The 15140-nt window shown below is 37.2% G+C and overlaps 1 non-coding gene across 1 annotated transcript; it reads right to left on the bottom strand.

Annotated features, from left to right (window-relative positions):
• Window positions 1–948: 948 nt before the first annotated feature.
• Window positions 949–1019, bottom strand: LOC135277112 (small nucleolar RNA SNORD56). The gene has a single exon (XR_010344713.1). It is a non-coding gene; the product is annotated as a small nucleolar RNA SNORD56 (small nucleolar RNA).
• Window positions 1020–15140: the final 14121 nt, after the last annotated feature.

Genomic DNA, 15140 nt, shown 5'->3' with positions numbered 1-15140 from the left:
ACATTGTTTTGAAATTTCTGTTACAAAGTGTAGATTGGAAAGATTAGGTGGTGGAGAGACAATGATTTTTGGTTTTGAGGGTTTTTTTTTCTTTATTCCTTCATATGGTGTTTAAATTTATTACTTTAAAAAAATAAAACACTATCACCACAAACAGACATCCCTATATTATAAAGTTTACATTACATAGCATGGCCTATATTAAAAAAGAATTAGAGTCTGACCCACTTCTTGAATTTGTTAAATTCTGTTACTCTGGTCTGTTGAAAGCAGAAGATTGTAGATTTAGGGGTAGGAGTTAGGCAAAAGTAGAAATAAGCCAGGTTGGAGATTTTAGAATGAGAGGCAGGCATAAGTTTTAGTCAATATCATTGTGGAATTTGGAACCAGGTGAAATAAATCATTAAGATTCAGGGTCAACATAGTCCACCAAGCTTTGAACAAAGGAAGTGTCTAGTAAGTACTTCCTACATATCAGGCACAACTAATTTTGGCTGAGTTAATTCTATAAATTTTCTTAAAAGGTAGGACTAGTCATCTTTATTTTACACTGGAGAAATATAGAGAGAAATTAAGTAATCTAGGCAGGCTCGGACTTGAACCCATGTAAGTCTAACGCTAAAGATTATACTCTTAACTACTGAAGTATACTTCTACTTATTTGGATGTTCCTCAAGATAAGCAGCAGCTCTAAACTTCAGGGGCATCTATCAGATTAATTCTCTTGGTTTATCTTTCTTATCTGGACACCATCACTATTTTGAATGCTACTTTCAAACTCAGACTTTCCCAATAATTTAGAGGAATTACACTGATTTTTTTAAAGCATTTTACAGAATTTTTTGCTTATAGGAGTGTTTTTCAAACTGGATTAGAACCCAGTAATAGATTATGGAATCAATCTAGTGGATTGTGATTAGCATATTTTTTTCTTCTTTTTTCTTTTCTTCACTCAGACCCAAAGCATCAGCACTTATTAGGTAAGCTGCTGCTGACAAAAAATAATGTCATCCTAATAGTGTATTTTAAATGTAATAATGTAGAATAGTAATATAGGGATAAATAGAAAATATTAAAGTTTATTAAACATAGTGATGACAAATATTCTGTGAGACATTACTTTCAGGTATACATACACACATACATACACCATGATGTATGGATTGCAATGTAAAATACATTGTTACGTTGAAAGATTTAAAAGCCACTGGTCTATAGGACATCTTGGCTTCAGATTAAGTGCTATTTTGTTTCCTGATTTTTATTTCAAGTAAATAAGTCTTGTCTCCCTAATAAATATAAACCTAATTGCAAGCATAAAGGTAAAATGGCATACGTCTCTGAATTTCTTATTGCATCTAACCCGATGCTTGGCACATAACAGGTTCTCAACAAATATTATAATAATTGTAAATGTAGGTGAAGAGGCTAGGATAGCACTGGGGAGCAGAGGGCAGCTGGCCAAATGGGTAGCTGAGTTCTCCTACCTCTGGCCTCCAAAACGCCAGACCAAGTCAGGATTGAGAGACACCAAAGGACAAGATACAAGGTGTCGGATAGGAGCACTGATTATTTTATATGGCTTATTTTTTTCCTGAAGTATTAGATGATCAGTGCAGAAAATATGCACTACAAAGAAAAGAATAAAGGGGAAAAAGACACCTATAATCCTAAAACTGAAAGATAACCACAATTATTTGTAACATTTAAAGCGTATTAACATTTGCTACATTTTTGCCCTGTCTTTCCTGTAGTATTACTCTGATTGTACCCAATGCCTGTGCCTCACCATATAATAAATTCTCTTCATAATTATAGTTTTATTGGTTGCATTCTAGCTCTGTTTCGCAGCTTATTCAAGCATTCTCTTACTGTCAAAAATATGTCAAAAATACTGTCAAAAATTAGACTTTTTTCTAATTTGTAATATTATAAATTATGACTTAACTAACAGCTTTATGTAAAACTTTTCCTGACTTTATTTCCTTAGATTCTCAAAAATGAAATAAATTTAAAAATGGACTTTTAAAGACTCTTGATATATATTGTGAGGTCTTCAATCATTCATTGTGATCAAATTTTAAATGGCAAGGCATTGTGTTCTAGGACACCCTACTTAGAGGGCCATTGTACTTTTCATATGGGTTGATTTTTGGTGACTTTAATTACCCATATACATTGTCTCTTTTGTTACCTGAAAATATTCCTTGAGTTTAATCTAAAAAAGTCCCAATTGACCTAAAGAGCAATTACCATTTCCCTTATGAATGTTTGCAAAGCCAGAATTTTAACTGTAAATGAGGTTTGTGCATCTATGTTTGGATTGTATATGACCTCAGATTTAGGGTACTGATGGGGATAAAGACATATTCTTTGTTCAAACAATAATCATATACTGTCTTTATTTTTTGGTTGTATGTAGTGGAGAATGTTGCTTTTCTATATCTATCAACACTGCCCCCACAATGTGAGTGGGTGGAATGGAGGATTAATAAGGAAACATTGAAGCCAACCTATTTTTATGTGTTTTCTAGTTTATTAGAATAGAATCCTATTTTCATTCTATTCCTCTAACAGTTTATTTTTTTCCTCAAGCAGACAAATCTTCGCTGTCTAGAAACAAAATTTATATATTGCTCCAGTTATGATAAACCTTCTGACATAGGGGGAGATTTTTTGGTGATAGATTAGACATTTTCTGTAGCCTACCATTTGATCACAACTATCAAATCTGGAAGCATATATTGATCTGCTATTATGGTAATTAAGAAATACATATTTCACCAAGTTATATTAAGTTCACTCAGTTCTTCTGTTTTTTTTTTTTTTTCTCTAGATTCCATTAAAAATCAGATTAAAAGAATACTATGAGAGAATGTACAAGTTAATCCATTCTACCTCTCCCGCTTTTCTGTATCTCAGGACATTTTTCAGGACTCCTTGCTATCTCAGGGACTCAGCCAAAGGCATCACAGTAGGTTTAGTCAAAGGCAGTGCTATGGACTGAATGTCTGTATCCCCTCAAATTCGTATGTTGAAACCCTAACCCTAAATGCAACTGTATTTGAAGATGGGACCTCCAAGGAAGTAATTAAGGTTAAATGAGGTCACAAGGGTGGGGCCCTGATTCAATAGGATTAATATCCTTATAACAGACACCAGGGAGCCTGTATGTGCACTTTCTTTCTATCTCTATCTCTCTCTCTCCTTGTTTTTCTCTCTGTATCTCTTTATCTCTCTGTGTGTCTTTGTGTATCTCTGTCATTCTCTCTCCTGCACATGTACCAAGGAAAAGCTATGTGAGGACATATGGAGAAGGTGGCGGTCTACAAGCCAGGAAGAGAGCCCTCACCAGAAACTAAATTGGCAAGAAACTTGATCTTGGACTTCTAGCACCTAGAACTGTAAGAAAACATTTTTGTGTTTTTTAAGTTACCCAGTCTGTGGTATTTAGTTATGGCAGCCCAAGCCCAATACAGGAAGGTGGTGGCCAACAGGAGGAAGGGGAGGTCTGTTTGCTTCTCACCATTTCCTTCTGCATCCTTTGTTGTCTCTGCAAGTGCTTCTCTTTCATAACTCCAGTCACTCAAAGAAGCCATTCACCCTCAGATCCCACTTCTGACCAAGATGTTTCCACCATGGCTCTGGCTCCCACACATTGTCCCTCCTGCCCTAGAGATGGTAATGACTTCCTGCTATTGCCAATCTATATTTGCCTTACTCACCTCTTTAATTTTCAACAATTGCATCATCTATTGTTTTAGTCCATTTTGTGCTGTTATAACAAACATACCTGAGACTGGGTAATTTATAAAGAAGAGATATTTATTTTCTCACAGTTCTGGAGGGTGGAAGTCCAAGATCAAGGTGGCAGCAGATTCAGTTGTCTTGCAAGGGCTGCTCTGTGCTTTCCAATAGTGCCTTGTTGCTACATCCTTCAGAAAAGAGAAATACTGTGTCCTCACATGACAGAAGGTGGAAAAGTAAGTGGGCTAAATGTTAGGCCGGGCGCGGTGGCTCAAGCCTGTAATACCAGCACTTTGAGAGGCCGAGGTAGGTGGATCACGAGGTCAAGAGATCGAGACCATCCTGGTCAACATGGTGAAACCCCGTCTCTACTAAAAATACAAAAAATTAGCTGGGCATGGTGGCGCGTGCCTGTAATCCCAGCTACTCCAGAGGCTGAGGCAGGAGAATTGCCTGAACCCAGGAGGCGGAGGTTGCGGTGAGCCGAGATGGCACCATTGCACTCCAGCCTGGGTAACAAGAGTGAAACTCCGTCTCAAAAAAAAAAAAAAAAAATGTTACTTGCAGCCTCTTTTATATAGGGGTCTTAATTCCATTCATGAAGGAAGAAACCCTTATGACCCAATCACCTCTTAAAGGCCACACCTCTTAATAGCAACACATTGACCAAGTTTCAATGCCAGAATTTTGGAGGGGACATATTCAAACCATATAATCTGGGAAACAATTTTCTTTTCTTTTCTTTTCTTTTTTTTGAGATCGAGTTTCACTTTTGTTGCCTAGTCTGGAGTGCAATGACACAATTTCTGCTTACAGTAACCTCTGCCTCCTGGGTTCAAGTGATTCTCCTGCCTCAGCCTCCTAAATAGCTGGGATTACAGGCATGTGCCACCATGCCTAGCTAATTTTGTATTTGTAGTAGAGATGTGGTTTCTCCATGTTGGTCAGGCTGGTCTTGAACTCCTGATCTCAGATTATCCGCCCACCTCAGCCTCCCAAAGTGCTGGGATCACTGTGTCCAGCCTGGGAAACAATTTTCTATAGTAAATCTTGCTGGTTGAAGAACCCAGAGTATAGCTTCAGCTTTCTTGGATAGAATTGACTGCTAGAGGCATTTTACTTAATAAGGCTTAATCTTTCAGGGTTTAGAATGAGTCTTTCAGGTAATAATTGTTGGAGAGTTCATGTAACCACTCTAACTTGTCAAGTTAGTAATGTGAAACCTGTTCTACCATCATTTTCTACTAAAGTCTTCCTCTTTTATTCTCATAACTTATAATGCATTGAAACGGCAAAGTTGCAAATTAAAAGTTTCTTCCAGTGTATTACACATTGCTGCATTCACTTTTTATTTTCATTCATGTTTCTTTTTTCCTTCCCTATCTTACTCAACAACTTATTTTTTGTTATAAATATCTTTCAATTTGGATGAAAAAAAATGATTGAAGTGAAATGACCCATGATCAAATTTAACACTAGGAGACTCAGAGAAATCATGAACTCACACACTGATTTTTGTCACTGATTGCTTCAGTAAAATCTTTAATGGTTCTTTAGATGATGTATTGGATGATGAGTTCTGATTCCCACAGATAATTGAGTCCTATACCCCTAGGTTTGATTTTTTTTTTTTTGGTCCACACTTTAAATTGTGCCTAGAAAATTCTCTGGATAGAATTTGATTGCAGATGTCTATTATATTCTGATGAACACATATCAGTTCAGTCTTCCAAAGCATTTTATAATGGAGTGAAGCTGACCTTGTAATACAGTAGCACACTTATCAGGCCATTAACATGTCCCTCTTATGTAATAGTAGCTGGTTGCAGTTGACCAGAAGAAACTTTGATGGACTTTCACTTGGAAACTTGTGCAAATATATTCTTCATTTTGATTTCTTTTCATAGGACCTTCAGTTTTCCATAGCATGTTTCATGCAAGTAAACATGATACGATATTTTACTTAGGACCTATCTAATGTCTCACAGAGAAGATTTTCTATAGAGTTCAACCATAAATACAAATAAAGCATGTCCTGTACACAATTCATTGTCATACTTTGGTATTTATGAAACACCCCATGGAGGCATGATATGCTTTCTTTCCAACTGCTGTGTATTTTCAGCCTCCACCAAAAAGTATAATAAATAAATATTAATATACCAGTAATTTAATTGAGCCTATAAAAATAATCTAATTTATAACCTCAGAAAATATATTTTGATGTAAAATTATCAGCATTCATTAATAAACTGTGTGTTCCTTTATATATTTTAATCTAGTAAATAAGATTCTTTTCTCATCCAAAACTGGAATTAACTTTAGCCTGTTCTCAGTAACCTCTTCCAACCCAAATAACACCATTTGTTGTCACAGAGACCTTCTAAGCTTAACTCTATTAGAATTTGTAAATGTACAGAATATTTTCTCTTCTCAGACTTGGTAAGAAATTCCCAAATTATGAGTGCCTTCATCACCATTATCATTATCAAATAATACTGCTCTCCCCCACGTGCCTCAGGCTGCTGGAGACTACTAAATTTCATTAAGCCCTTTCTGCCCCATTTTAGCAAGATAATTTGCCCAAGTGCATGCAGTATAGCAAGAGAAAGAGAGAGTTAAATATCACATCCAGAAAATGTGCTCTGATGTGCTCCACCACAACTAGCATTTTACAATAATTCAAGTGTACTGTATGTTTTTGTTCTGAACTAAAACTGAACTTGGGAGGAAATTTCATTTTCAATACTGTAAACTTACTGTGAAAGAAATGAGAAATAGTGTCCCAGGCAGTGTCAGAATGACTTCTTCTTTCCCTTCTCACTGCAATTAGAGTTCTAGCCCCAGGTGGCAGGTAGGTGCAGACGCAAGTGACTTGCTTTTGATTGGCAGGCTCATGAAGCAGCTAGATAGGAGATTCCTGGGACTGAGTGGAGGATTCATTTACCTTCAAGGCTGGTTTTGGAAACCCTGGCTTCCTGACTAAACAAAAATGTGGATTCTCTTTCATATAGGTTAGAATCAAATGTTGTGTTGGCAAGCATCTGGAGGACAACCTCCTAAACAGCCAGCATCTCTTGTATAGCTTCTATAACTGACATTGGTTTTGTTTTGGTTAACATGTTTTTAATGAGAATTTTATAACTTAGTGTTTACACTTTCAGCACTTGATGCTTTTTTTGCCTGCTTAGAGAGCTTCCTTCCAACTGATGCTGTGGCCCAAACAACAAAACATATGGCATAAGAATATGCTCATTTTCAAATTAGTTCAACCACTGTGGAAAACAGTGTGGCGATTCCTCAAGGACCTAGAAATAGAAATTCCATTTGACCCAGCAATCCCATTACTGGGCATATATCCAAAGGATTATAAATCGTTCTACTATAAGGACACATGCACACGAATGTTCATTGCAGCACAGTTTACAATAGCAAAGACCTGGAACCAGCCCAAATGCCCATCGATGATAGACTGGACAGGAAAAATGTGGCACATATACACCATGGAATATTATGCAGCCATTAAAAAGGAGGAGTTCACATCCTTCGTAGGGACATGGATGAACCTGGAAAACATCATTCTCAGCAAACTGACACAAGAACACAAAATCAAACACCACATGTTCTCACTCATAGGCGGGTGTTGAACAAGGAGAACACATGGACACAGGGAGGGGAGCACTATACACGGGGGTCTGTTGGGGGGAGGGGGGATAGTGGGGGGGGTGGGGAGTTGGGGAGGGATAGCATGGGGAGAAATGCCAGATATAGGTGAAGGGGAGGGAGGCAGCAAATCATACTGCCAGGTGTGCACCTGTGCAACAACCTTGCATGTTCTTCACATGTACCCCAAAACCTAAAATGCAATAAAAAAAAAAAAAAAAAAAAAGAATATGCTCATTTTCTTGTAATTAATATGTGATTTTCTGACCAAATCACAAATTGCAGGATTGAAAGCATGATCTGTCCTTATTTAAAAATAAAAGAATATGAGTATCAAAGGATATGAATTTAGTGTTAAGAGAAATAAAATATTATTATACAGCAGTTAAATAAATTATTATCATACAGCATTTCAATGCAAAAGTAGTTTCCTTCTATCTAGTATTATCATTTAAATCATAATAGAATGAAAGTCTTAGAAATCATAGATGACACAAATAAATGGGAAAACATTTCATGCCCATGGATTGTAAGAATCAATACTGTTAAAATGTTCATACTACCCAGAGAAATCTACAGATTCAAGGCTACTCCTATTAAGCAACCAACATCCTTTTTCATAGAACCAGAAAAAAACTATTATAATATTTATATGGAACCAAAAAAGAGCCAGAATAAGCAAAACAATCCTAAGCAAAAAGGACAAAGCTGGAGGCATTACATACCTGATTTCAAACTATACCATAAGGCTATAGTAACCAAAATTGCATGGTACTGGTACAAAAACTGTCCTATAGATCAATGGCACAGAATAGAGAACCCTGAAACAAAGTCGCACAGCTACAGCCATCTGATCTACAGCCATCAAAATGAGTAAGTGGGAAAATGACTCCCTATTCAAGAAATGGTGCTGGAATAGCTGGCTAGCCATAAGCAGAAGAGTAAAGTAGGCCACGAACTTTCACCATATTAAAAAGTCAACTCAAGATGGAGTAAAGATTTAAATGTAAGACATCAAACTATTAGAATCCAGAAGAAAACCTAGGAAACACAATTCTGGATGTTGGCCATGGGAAGGAATTTATGACTAAGTCCTCCAAAGCAATTGCTACAAAAATAAAAATTGACAAGTGGAATATAATTAAACTAAGAGCCTCTGTACACACACACACACACACACACATACACACAAGCACACACAAACTATTAACAGAGTAAACAGACAACCCACAAAATGGGAGAAAATATTTGCAAACTATGCATTTCATAGAGGCCAAATATCTGGAATCAATAAGGAACTTAAACAATTGAACAATAAAAAATATAACCTCATTAAAAATGGGCAAAAGATATGAACAGATATTTATCAAAAGAAGACATATGAGCAGACAACAAACATTAAAAAATGCTCAACATCGCTAATCTTTGGAGAAATGCAAATCTAAACCATGGCGGGTTACCATCTCACACCAGTCAGAATTGCTATTATTAAAAAGTCAAACAATAGCAGATACTGGCAAGACTGCAGAGAAGAGAGAATATTTTTACACTATTGGAGGGAATCTAAATTAGTTCAGCCACTGTGGAAGGCAGTTTGGAGATTTCCCAAAGAACTTAAAACAGAACCAATATTCAACATAGCAATCCCATTACTGGTATATAGCCAGAATAAATTATTCGACCAAAAAGACACGTGCACTCATATGTTCATCACAGCACTATTCATAATAACAAGGATGTAGAATCAAAGTAGGTGCCCATCAACAGTGGATTGGATCAGTTAAATGTAGTATATATACACCATGGAATACTATGCATCCATGAAAAAGAATAAAATTACATCCTTTGCAGCAACATGAATGCAGCTGGAGACCATTATCCTAAGCAAATTAACGTAGAAATAATAATAATGAACCACGTGTTCTCATTTGTATGTGGGAGCTAAACAGTAGATACTCATGACCATAAAGCTGGCAACAATAGACACTACTAGAGGGGTTTAGTAGGGAAGGAGGGAGAAGGGCAAGTCTTGAAACCCTAACTATTCAGTACTGTGCTCAGTACTTGGGTGACAGGCTCAATTGTACCCCAAACCTCAGCATCACACAGTATACCCAGGTAACAAATCTGAATCTGAAATGAAAGTTGAAATTATGTTTATATATCTATCTGTCTGTCTATCTATCTACCTACCTACTGACCTATCTATCTATATACAACTATAGCCTTATAGTCCTAACTTTAGCTTCTTTACTAACTCATCCAGATCCTACTTTAAGTAACTTCTAGACCTGGCTAGTAATCTCTGAGGCTGTCTATTTTCACAGTCTACTGCAGAATAAACCTGGCAGCTGAGACCTGTTCTCTGAATTTCAGGCAGTTGTATCTAATTGCTTACTAGAAAGCTCTTCTCGGATGCTCTTTGGACAACTGAAAACCCATAAAAAACTGAAGTCATTATTTCCCCTATGAAAACCAGTTTCTACTCCAGCATTCCTTAGTTCAGTGAATGTGATCCTACAATACATTCACATTGCATTACATTGCACAATATGTTTGTCCAAGAAAGAGAGAACCCTGGGAATTGTCCTAGACTTTCTTATTCTCCCATATGTTCAGTTTTATATACCTCCCATTTCTCCTCTCTACTGCTACTTAGTTCAAGTTTTCAACATGTCTTGAATAAAATGTATGTCAAGACCCATGAGTGTATGTATTTGTGTATATGTGCAGGCAGGCACACATTAGGGTCACACACCAACATTATTTGTAATAGTGTAACAGTAGAGGATTAGTTATATAAATGATTCATGGATAATATTCCATATAACATAACACTGTGCAGACATTAAAATATTGATATGTATATATTTTCAGATGTAAAGTTTTGCAGAAGGGGGTGTGTAGTATGGTTTCCTTTGTAACTTAAAATGTATATACATGTATATTTGAGTAAACCTGATTTTTTTGAGTAGGAGAAGAATATAACCTGAAAGTGAATAAGTGTTTACATTGGAGATAGGAAGGAAAGATTGGATGAGGAAGAAGGATTTTCTGTTTCTTTTCTTTGTTTTAGGTGATGTTTGTATTTTCTCTTTCATGCAGTTCTTTAAAAATCTATTTTTATACTTCCAGTGAACTTCTTCGTATTATGATAACTTCTCAGGATTAAGAAACAAGGGATAAAATTTAAACTCAAGGAACACAAGTGTAGGAGTAAAACCCTTTAATGGTGTGAATAAGATAAGAAGGTAGCTGGGAAGTACTGAAGCAGGATATTTCCCTGACCCCTTTGTGGAACTCACCCCAGGAGTGCCTCGGTTACTCAGCCCACTGATCTCTCCCAGTGAGAGAGCACGCCAGTGAATGAGTGCGGGAACTGGAGTGAATGAGTGCTGGAACCAGCTGGCCACTTGGGCACCAGCAGGATCAAACTCCACTCACTGGAACCCACTGTGTTCACCCCTTGTGGGAGGGAGAGCGTAGGTAAGCAGGTAGGTACAGGAACCAGCTGGATGCTTTACGCTGGCAGGATTGAACTCTGTGCAGGCCTGCAGCAGTATCTGGGCAGGAGTACCCGCGAATCCTGAAGTCCCAAGAGGCATGTTATGGTGCTCATTTAGCTGTGCTGTCCGCAGATGGCTTAAGCATTAACAGTTTAGTGAACCCTCTGCCTTTTCTCGTGAGCTAGCTGTCCTCTGGCAGCAAGGGCAAAGGACCTTTTGTGTCTGCATTTGTGGCTCCTGAGCTCTTGCCCGGTGTCCGGGAAAAATAAGGTAGCACAAATGAATTGAAAGATGGCAAATGCAGGGCATTTTATTGCCAAAGAAAGTGGCTCTCAGCAGGAAGGGAAACTGAGAAGGGGACAGAGCAGGAAGGTACCCATCCCCTGAAGTCCGGTCATCTTCAGCTGAATTCTTCTCCGAAGTTACACCATCAAGCTGTCCTTCTGAAGTCAAGCCACTTCTCTCCAATGCCCAGCCATAGTCCCATCTACCAGCTGAGTCAGGGGTTTTTATAGGCACATGACGGAGCAGGGTGGGGCCATGGGTGGTTTAGGAAAAGGCAACATTCAAGCCAGAAAACAGGGATGTATGTTCTCACTTTGGGCCGTGGTTTCAGGCTTTTTGGCTTGAGGGTGAGGTTTCTCAAGAGACCAGCCCTTTTCTGCCTAGAATTTATCTGCCCCCATCACTATAAGTACTACCATCTCAGAGATACTGAAATTGCATCAAAATGCTGGTCCCTTTTCTAGAATCTCCCAAAATGGGCCCTTTCTAGGCTTTTATAGAATCTAGATTTGATCTATCCTCCAAAGAAAAAAACATGAATTGGAAATGCTGAAGTCTGGCTGTGCTAATAGATGGCTGAACATTGATAAAGCCTGGTTAAGGAGAGCTCAAGGGTGGGAGTAATGTTTACTTGGAGTGGCTTCCTGAGAACAGTTGGATCCCTAAGATATCCATTTGTATGTATTGAAACGTTCAGAAAAACACCTAGAAAAAGTACCTACTTACTTCCTCAGTACATAGCCATGAGCACTAATCTGTTACTATATACTGTTCTGTGGACTTTACATGTTTATAATACTCATAACAACTTGTAAATTAAGTATTACTAACATTCCTATTTTGCAGATGAAAAATCTAAAGTTTAGAGAGGCTAGGTAACTTGCCATGGTTAGATAGTAAATACCGGAACCAGGATTTGAACCTAGGCTATCTCACCCCAGAGCCTGGGTTGTTAACTATGACTGTTAGTAAAAGAAAGGTCTGGATTACACATGTGAATGAAAGCAGGGTCCAGGGAGATAATGTAAGTGAATGCAGAGGACCAGTTGTAAGGTATCCAACAGGAACCAGAGGGCTTAGAACAGATCTGGTGCTGTCACAGCACCTGATTTTCTAAAAGTCAAGACTTAAAATGGCTATTTCTGTATATTCAGGCCTTCCTCTTCTCTTTGGGCAAGTGCTGATTTTCTTGAGTCCTTTGACACAGAGTAGTCAGGTGGCTGGCTATTTCCTTGGTACCCATTGTTCTCAGCCTGAAGATTTCATGCCTTCTGAGCTCTATGTATTTTGATGTAACTGTATTGTCAGAAAAAGTAAGCAATTCACTTGTGTTTTATGTGGAGGTAATTTTGACAACTTTCATAAAGTAGGTCCATACTTTTTAAATCTGTCTGAAAATGTGTAAGTTACTGTTGTATTGCTAGGAAAATGTCTGCCTACCTGCCGGACTAGTACTTAGAGAACAGATATAACTAATAATAGTATTTAACTAGAGATATATCATCTGATCTCCTTTATTTTCTCAAATATGGGAAATGGAGACTATTATATGAGCAATATATAAGGTTACAGATCAAACTGAAAATGGAACTTCGCTTCTCTCTCCCCTGACTTTTAAAAATAAAAATGTTACTAAGCACTTATTGAACTAGACACTTCATCCATATTAGTTCATTTAACTGTCATAAAAACCCTATGAGTAGATACCATTTCATATTATTAAAATGAGAAAACCAAGACTCTGAGAGGTAATTATGTACTTTTTAAAAAAAATCACTGAGTAAGTAGAAGCATGGGGATTTCAACCAAGTTGTGTGTGATTCTAACATCACTGCCTGAATTTTAATTCTCCTCTTTTTTTCTCTCCTAACCCTTTTAACTTTCATCTTTATTGCGTTACTCTCCGTTAGGTATTTTCAGTTGTTTCTAAGTTGTTATCATTGCCATTCCTGCATGTACACTCCATTGTCAATGACTCTAGTCATGTTCAGAACAAACCCCACAATCAGCTCATGTTCCATACCCTCCCCAGCCTGTTGATGAGGCCAGAAACCTTGGAGTCATTCCTTGACAGACTCATCTCTTACCTCATCCCATATACAATCCATCTTAAAGCCCTACTGATTTTACCTCCTAAACATTGTTCAATTACAAATGGCTCTTTCTGTTTCAATGGTTACCATTCTAGACACAACTACTATAAGCTCTAACTTGCACTTCTGCTGTAGTTCTTAACTCTATGGCCTTTCTTGATCCACTGACTTCATTCTCCATGGAGGGAGAACCAGGAAGATCATTTCCACACAAATAATTGATCAAACCAAAAAGCCAATCACCTTTATTCTACTCTCAAATCCTTGCTTAAAAAAATTCAGTAGTGGTTTTATTTTTGTCATTTTAAATACAGAGATCAAAATATTTAACAAGATCTAAAATGCCTACCTCAACTGACATCTGAGGACCTCTCATGATTTTGCGTACCACAAAACCCATTTCTCTTTTCATTCTAGCTTCAAAGAGAGGTAGAACAAGCCAAGATCCCCCTGCCATTGGGTCTTCACACACATCACTTTTTATGTCTAATAAACACCCTCCTACTTCTCTTGCATGGTCACTACCCACTCTCTTCTTCCCTCACTTTGATATTTATATTTGGGGAAAGCCTCTCCCAGCGTTCCCAGCTAGATTTCCCCCAATGCTGATGATGTAACACTTCACTCCTTAGACTCAGAACTTAGTTTTACATATACTTGGGTAATATAATCTGAGGACAGATTCTAAGTATCATGTTGTGGAGCCATTTTTGTACATTGTTGTATTCCCAAAACCTATGTCAATTCTTGGAAAAAGTAGTTATTTAATGTTTCTTGAAATGAATGAATGAGTAAATGATTTTTTTATGTTATTCCCCCTGTGCAAATCTAAAATGGTCTTCCTTTCATTCAGAAACTATTTAAAAAAGATCTGTGAAGTTTGCTCCAACAATTTCAGTGAGCATTGTCTTCCTTCTTTGAATATCACAAAAATTATAATTTTTTTAACCTTTACTTGTTCTTTCTGTTTCTAGGATATATGACTCTTAAAATCTAGGGTCAAACTGGGCACTTTTGCTGATTCACCTTCTCCACTGTCTCCCTCCCTCCAATGCTTGTTTCTTGTGCAACAAGTAAAATGCTGCTAGTTTAGATTTGGTACTAAATAAATACTAATTCATGTGAGGTTTCATAAAAATCATTAGGAAATTCACGGATAAAGTGTGAGAGAAATGACTTTGGCAATTTAATGTCACTCTCCTTTTTTTCCCCAATTTTATACGGCCCTGACTTTGGAAGCTTAAAAAAAACAGTATGGCAAAACATAAAATATGTTGAAAAGAAAAAAAGGAAAGATAACATAATAGACAAATGCCAACAGAAATTAAAGATAGAAACATGAAAGTCATATGGAATGAAACCCAAGAGAAGACTATTAGAAAATAAAAGGAATAGTTTATATTGATTATAAAACAAGCTGCCAGGCACAGTAGTGCGTGCCTATAGTCCCAGTTACTCAAGAAGCTGAGAGAGGATCCATTGAACCCAGGGGTTCAAACCCTGGACAACACAGCAAAACCACCTCTCAACAACAACAATGAAATAAACAAAAACAAACAAGGAATAGATAATCCCAGCGTATCTTTCACATTATAAACCTATATGTACTGAGTAACATGGGAACAATATTAACAAGGCAAAATCTGATGGAAATACAAAGTGAAACTGAAATAACCAAATCCTATGAAACTTTAGAACTCTCAGAACTATCTATGAACACCAACAAATGTATAGGAACACAAATATACATATGAAATACATACTCACACAACACTAAAGACAACAGAGACCTCATATTGTCTAATAATGCCCTCATAGTATTTATAGAAGTTTTCATATATTTGGG

Source organism: Aotus nancymaae, unplaced genomic scaffold, assembly GCF_030222135.1.
Source record: "Aotus nancymaae isolate 86718 unplaced genomic scaffold, 86718_ANA_hifiasm-v0.15.2.pri h1tg000029l, whole genome shotgun sequence".
In the NCBI taxonomy this organism is placed as follows: Eukaryota; Metazoa; Chordata; class Mammalia; order Primates; family Aotidae; genus Aotus; species Aotus nancymaae.
Note: the sequence above shows the minus strand (reverse complement) of the source record. Positions and strands in the feature narration are given on the sequence as shown.